This window comes from Triticum aestivum, chromosome 3A (genome assembly GCF_018294505.1).
Source record: "Triticum aestivum cultivar Chinese Spring chromosome 3A, IWGSC CS RefSeq v2.1, whole genome shotgun sequence".
In the NCBI taxonomy this organism is placed as follows: domain Eukaryota; kingdom Viridiplantae; phylum Streptophyta; class Magnoliopsida; order Poales; family Poaceae; genus Triticum; species Triticum aestivum.
In genome coordinates, this window is record NC_057800.1 from 384,684,857 (window position 1) to 384,692,245 (window position 7,389).

A 7,389-nucleotide genomic window follows, 5' to 3' on the forward strand; every position below is an offset into this window, starting at 1 on the left:
CCTCTCCTCAGGAGGCTGTTCTTCCCTTGTACTTGTTCATCCCCAGCCTACAAGGCAATCCACCACACCACACTAGAGTAGAGTATTACACCACATCGGTGGCCCGAACCAGTATAAACTCTTGTGTCTCTTGTTCCTCGGGTTCGGTGAGCTAGGCTTTGAGATCGTGGTAAGAGTGTGAGCTAGGGGGAGAGAGATCTTCATGCGCACCCCAGAGTTAGAACCTCAAGGGTTTTGCCGGAACCTGTAATCCGTCAGCTAGGTTGTGGCCGGGTTCTCAGGCAGCGGTGCCGAACAGTTGATCCGCTCCGCCTTGCCGTCCATCCTTGTACAGAAAACAAGCAATATAATCTTTATTATATCTGAATTATTGACCGGATAAGTCTTCAGAAGGGCTATGCTTACTGCTGAGGCTAGATTCTCGATGTCGAGTCTGATGTCCTCGGTCTTCTTCGACCACTTTTTCTAGGCCTTGAAGAGCTGCTTCCATATATCTTCGTCTGTGGTGCCAAAGAAGAGCTTCAGGGTCCGTGGCTCCTCCAGATTGAACTCCCACATAGGGGAGGCCCGGAGCTAGAAGGGAAGGATGCGGCGGAAGAGCATCACTTGAATCACGTTTGTGAGACCGGTGTCTGCACCCAACATGTTGGAGATGCATTTCTGTAGCATCTTCATCTCTAGTTGGGACCCTCAATCAAGGCCCTTGGCGGTCCATGATGTGAGTCTCATAAGGGGTCTGGATCTGAAGTCAGGCGTGGCCGCCCATTTGGCATCGCGGGGTTCGGTGATGTAGAACCACTCCTGCTGCCACACCTTGACTGTCTCTACGAATGCCCTTTGGGCCAAGCGGCGTTGGGCAGCTTGCTTACCATAGCCCCGCCACAGTCTGCATGCTATCCGTTGACCACCTTCGGCTTTATATTAAAGACCTTGAGTCACAGGCCGAAGTGTGGGGGGGATGCGGAGAAGAGCCTCACACACGACGATAAACGCCGATATGTGGAGGAAGGAATTTGGGGCTAGATCATGGAAATCTAAAGCGTAGTAGAACATAAGACCCTGGATGAAGGGGGGAGGGGAAACCCTAGCCCCCGGAGGAAATGGGGGATAAACATGACCCTCTCACTGGGCTCCAAAGTAGGAATAACCTAATCTTTGTCAAGGATCCTATGCGCGATATCCGCGGACAAATAGCGCACACTCCGGAGATCCTTGACGTCCTTTTCAATGATGGTGGAGGCCTCCCACTTGCCCTTGGAGCCGTTCCGGCCATTGCTGAGAAGGGTGGAGGCGGTGGTGAAGTCTAGAGTTGTGGGCGCCGGAGTTTCGAGATTGGTAGACAAGAGCTAGAGGAAGGCGTGAAGAAAAAAGACAGGTCTTTACCCTTTTATAGACAGTGAAAATAGCAAACGTCCCCCTCTCAAGCTATAAACCTCGCATGTTCCCAATGAGATCGTGTGTAAGGTGTGGTTAGGTTACTCGATGACCCACAAGTGTAGGGGATCTATCATAGCTTTTTGATAAGTAAGAGTGTCGAACCCAACGAGGAGGAAATGATAAGGAGTTTTCAGTAAGGTATTCTCTGCAAGCACTGAAAATTATCGGTAATAGATAGTTTTGTGATAAGGCAATTTGTAACGAGTAGCAAGTGATAAAAGTAAATAAGGTGCAGCAAGATGGCCCAATCCTTTTTGTAGCAAAGGACAAGCCTAGACAAACTCTTATATGAAGGAAAGCGCTCCCGAGGACACATGGGAATTATCGTCAAGCTAGTTTTCATCACGTTCATATGATTCGCGTTTGGTACTTTGATAATTTGATATGTGGGTGGACCGGTGCTTGGGTACTGTCCTTACTTGGACAAGCATCCCACTTATGATTAACCCCCATTGCAAGCATCCGCAACTACAACAGAAGTATTAAGGTAAACCTAACCATAGCATGAAACATATGGATCCAAATCAGCCCCTTACGAAGCAACGCATAAACTAGGGTTTAAGCTTCTGTCACTCTAGCAACCCATCATCTAATTATTACTTCCCAATGCCTCCCTCTAGGCCCAAACAATGGTGAAGTGTCATGTAGTCGATGTTCACATGACACCACTAGAGGGATGACAACATACATCTCATCAAAATATCGAACGAATACCAAATTCACATGACTACTTATAGCAAGACTTCTCCCATGTCATCAGGAACAAACGTAACTACTCACAAAGCATATTCATGTTCATAATCAGAGGGGTATTAATATGCATAATGGATCTGAACATATGATCTTCCACCAAATAAACCAACTAGCATCAACTACAAGGAGTAATCAACACTACTAGCAACCCACAGGTACCAATCTGAGGTTTGGATACAAAGATTGGATACAAGAGATGAACTAGGGTTTGAGATGAGATGGTGCTGGTGAAGATGTTGACGGAGATTGACCCCCTCCCGATGATAGGATCGTTGGTGATGACGATGGTGATGATTTCCCCCTCCCGGAGGGAAGTTTTCCCGGCAGAACAACTCTGCCGGAGCCCTAGATTGGTTCCGCTAAGGTTCCGCCTTGTGACGGCGGAGTTTCTCCTCAAGCGAAAGCCGGAATCAAAGAAATGTCCACATGTTTGGAGATAGAGGTGTCGATAAAAATAAAATATGGACATGAGGCCATCACGATCATTCTTAGAACAACAACAACATATATATATATATATATATATATATATATATATATATATATATATATATTGTCATATGATCTCTTATGCTAAAATAACAATTCAATCACAATTTCAAGTATGAATCATAAACTTTATTGAGAACCAACAAACTCTAATCTCAGTCATTGGGGCAATTGCAATTTATCATAACCTAGGAAATATTCAATATAAGAGCTTTTCAGGAAGTCCACATACTCAACCATCTTTTAGTCTTTCATAATTGCTAACACTCACGCGATATTTATGGTTATGAAGTTTTAATCGGACACAGAGAAAGATATGGGCTTATAGTTTTGCCTCCCAGCGTTTTACCTCAAGGGTAATGTCAACAATAATAGTTCATGAAAACTCACATCAATTAGCTATATATCTGGATCTTTCCAACACATTGTGCTTGCCAAAGGATAAAATGTAAAAAGGAAAGGTGAAAATCACCATGACTCTTTGCATGAAGTATAAGACAAGAATAAAAGATAGGCCCTTCGCAGAGGGAAGCAGAGGTTGTCATGCGCTTTTATGGTTGGATGCATGAAATCTTAATGCAAAAGAACGTCACTTTATATTGCCACTTGTGATATGGACCTTTATTATGCAGTCTGTCGCTTTTATTTCTTCCATATCACAAGATTGTATAAAGCTTATTTTCTCCACACTAATAAGTCATGCATATTTAGAGAGCAATTTTTATTGCTTGCACCGATGACAACTTACTTTAAGGATCTTACTCAATCCATAGGTAGATATGGTGGACTGTCATGGCAAAACTGGGTTTAGGGTTATTTGGAAGCACAAGTAGTATCTCTACTAGGTGCAAAGAAATTGGCTAGCATGAGAGGGAAAGGCAAGCTCAACATGTTGTATGATCCATGACAATATAATTTATCTCAGATGTAATAAAACATAACCCATTATGTTGTCTTCCTTGTCCAACATCAACTCTTTAGCATGTCATATTTTAATGAGTGCTCACAATCATAAAAGATGTCCAAGATAGTATATTTATATGTGAACCTCTCTTTCTTTATTACTTCCTATTAATTGCAAGGATGACCAAAACTATGTTTGTCAACTCTCAACAACTTTTGTTCATCATACTCTTTATATGTGAGCTCATTACTCTCCATAAGATCCACGTGATCTCTTTATTTCTTTTTTATTTCTTCTCTTTTATTTTATTCCCTCAAGATCATAGCAAAAATGATCAAGCCCTTGACTCAACACTAATCTTTATTATATATAGCTCACAGACTCGATTACATTAGAAGATCATAAAGCAAAACTCACAAGTAGATCATACTAAAACTTTATTCTACTAGATCAAGATATTATCAAAAGGATCGAACTAAGAAAAAACAGTAAAGATAAGGGTGATGGTGATACGATACCAGGGCACTCCCCCAAGCTTGGCAGTTGCCAAGGGGAGTGCCCATACCCATGTGTTTATATCTCTTTTGCTGGTGAAGGAGATGGAGTTGTTGATGATGTAGGCTTGTTGTCCCTCTTCCAAGGCATAGGCTGACCATCATAGAAGGATGATCGAGTCTCCATAATCCTCAAATCTGCAGCCAAACTCATCCTATTGAATCTATATTCATACTCACAGTTTTGATTTTGCAGGTCATAGATATGGGCTTGGAGGTGCTCGATTTTCTCATGAAGCTTGAATATGGCCTCCCCAATGTCCTTGACGTCCAACTTGTGGTTGTTGGTGAAATCCTTGATCATTATATGATTGGAGTCGAGTCCACGCTCCACCATCTCCTGACACTTGAAAACTTGTTGCTCCAATAGCCCGAGCCTTGCCTCCGTGCTTCTGGTCCTCCTTGGTCCCTCAACATCGCGGATGTGCAACAACCCCTTGCGCATCTCAATGGTTTGAGGGTGTTGTAGCACCTCCACGAGGTAGGGATTGATGACCTTCTCGAAGAACTTGTCCTTGGGGGCACTTGAAGACGACCTAGATCTGTCAGAAAAGCAGCTCGAAACAAAGATAAGAGATATTTCCGTGATACGGTGGTCAAAACCTTCGGGAGATTATATAATGAATTTTTACTGACCAAAAGAAGTATCATGCAAGAAAACTGAGTCCGGAGAGCACATGAGGTGCCCACGAGGCAGGGGCGCGCGCCCTCCACCCTCGTGGAAGCCTCGTGTCCTTTTCGGTCTTCTTCTTATTTTCCTATTTTCTTATATATTCCAAAACGGAGAAATATTGCCATTAGAACTGTTTTGGAGTCGGTTTACTTACCGTACCACGTACCTATTCCTTTTTGGAGTCTGAAACGTTATGGAAAGTGTCCCTTATGTATTCCTCCGGGGTTACGGTTTCAATAATATTAGTTTCAACATTTATGGGATTACCTAAGATATAATGTTTGATTCTTTGACCGTTCACCACTTTCGTATTTGTGCCTTCGAAGTTATTGATTTTTATGGCACATGAACGATAGACCTCCTTGATAACGTAAGGACCTTCCCATTTAGAGAGAAGTTTGCCTGCAAAAAATCTTAAACGAGAGTTGTATAGCAATACATAACCACCTACATTAAACTCACGCTTTGGTATCCTTTTATCATGCCATCTTTTAACTTTTTCTTTAAACAGCTTCGCATTTTCATAAGCCTGGGTTCTCCATTCATCAAGTGAGCTAATGTCAAAAAGCCTCTTCTCACCGGCAAGTTTGAAGTCATAGTTGAGCTCTTTAATAGCCCAATATGCCTTATGTTCTAATTCAAGAGGTAGGTGACATGCTTTACCATAAACCATTTTATACGGAGGCATACCCATAGGATTTTTGTATGCAGTTCTATAATCCCATAATGCATCATCAAGTTTCTTAGACCAATTCTTTCTAGATCAATTAACAGCCTTTTGCAAAATTAATTTAAGCTCTCTATTGCTAAGTTCTACTTGACCACTAGACTGTGGATGATAAGGAGATGCAATTCTATGATTAACATCATACTTAGCAAGCATTTTACGAAAGGCACCATGAATAAATGTGAACCACCATCATTCATTAAATATCTAGGGACTCCAAACCTCGGAAAAACAACTTCTTTAAGCATCTTAATAGAGGTGTTATGATCAGCACTACTAGTTGGAATAACTTCTACCCACTTAGTAACGTAATCAACATCAACTAAAATATGTGTATACCCATTAGAGGAAGGAAAAGGTCCCATATAATCAAAGCCCCAAACATCAAATGGTTCAATAACAAGTGAATAATTCATAGGCATTTCTTGACGTCTACTTATATTACCAATTCTTTGACATTCATCGCAAGATAAGACAAACTTACGGGCATCCTTGAAGAGCGTAGGACAATAAAAACCGGATTGCAATACTTATGTGCAGTTCTATCTCCGGCGTGGTGTCCTCCATAAGCCTCGGAGTGACACTTGCGTAAGATCTGTTCCTGTTCATGCCCAGGTACACAACATCTAATAACACCACCTACTCCTTCTTTATAAAGATGTGGTTCATCCCAGAAGTAATGTCTTAAATCATAGAAAAACTTTTTCTTTTGCTGGTATGTGAAACTAGGTGGTATAAACTTAGCAACAATATAATTAGCATAATCAGCATACCATGGAGTAGTACGAGAAGCATTGATGACAGCTAATTGTTCATCAGGAAAGCTATCATCAATAGGTAGTGTGTCATCAAGAACATTTTCTAACCTAGACAAGTTATCTACAACGGGGTTCTCAACTCCCTTTCTATCAATAATATGCAAATCAAATTCTTGTAGCAGGAGAACCCATCTAATAAGTCTAGGTTTAGCATCTTTCTTTTCCATAAGATATTTAATAGCAGCATAATCAGTGTGAATAGTTACTTTAGAATCAACAATATAAGGTCTGAACTTCTCACAAGCAAATACAACTGCTAAGAATTATTTTTCAGTAGTAGAATAATTTCTCTGGGCATTGTCTAGAGTTTTACTAGCATATTGAATAACATTTAATTTCTTATCAACTCTTTGCCCTTGAACAGCCCCTACAGCATAATCACTAGCATCACACATAATTTCAAATGGTAAATTCCAATCATGTGGTTGAACAATAGGTGCAGAAATCAAGGCTTTATTAAGTATTTCAAATGCTTCTACACAATCATCATCAAATACAAAGGGAATATCTTTTCTTAATAGGTTAATCAGAGGCCGAGAAATTTTTGAGAAGTCCTTAATGAACCTCCTATAAAACCGGCATGACCAAGGAAACTTCTTATACCTTTGATGTCCTTGGGACACGACATCTTTTCAATAGCATCAACCTTAGCTTTGTCAACTTCAATACCTCTTTCAGAAATTTTATGCCCCAAGACAATACCTTCATTAGCCATAAAGTGGCACTTCTCCCAATTCAAGACAAGGTTAGTTTCTTTGCATCTCTGCAAAACTCGATCAAGGTTGCTCAAGCAATCATCAAAAGAGGATCCATAAGCAGAGAAATCATCCATGAAAACTTCACACATCTTTTCACAGAAGTTAGAGAATATAGCCATCATGCATCTTTGAAAGGTAGCAGGTGCATTACAAAAACCAAAAGGCATACGTCTATAAGCAAAGGTACCAAAAGGGCAGGTAAAAGTAGTCTTTTCTTGATTGTCAGCTGACACAGGTATTTGAGAGAAACCAGAGTAACCATCTAGAAAGCAAAAA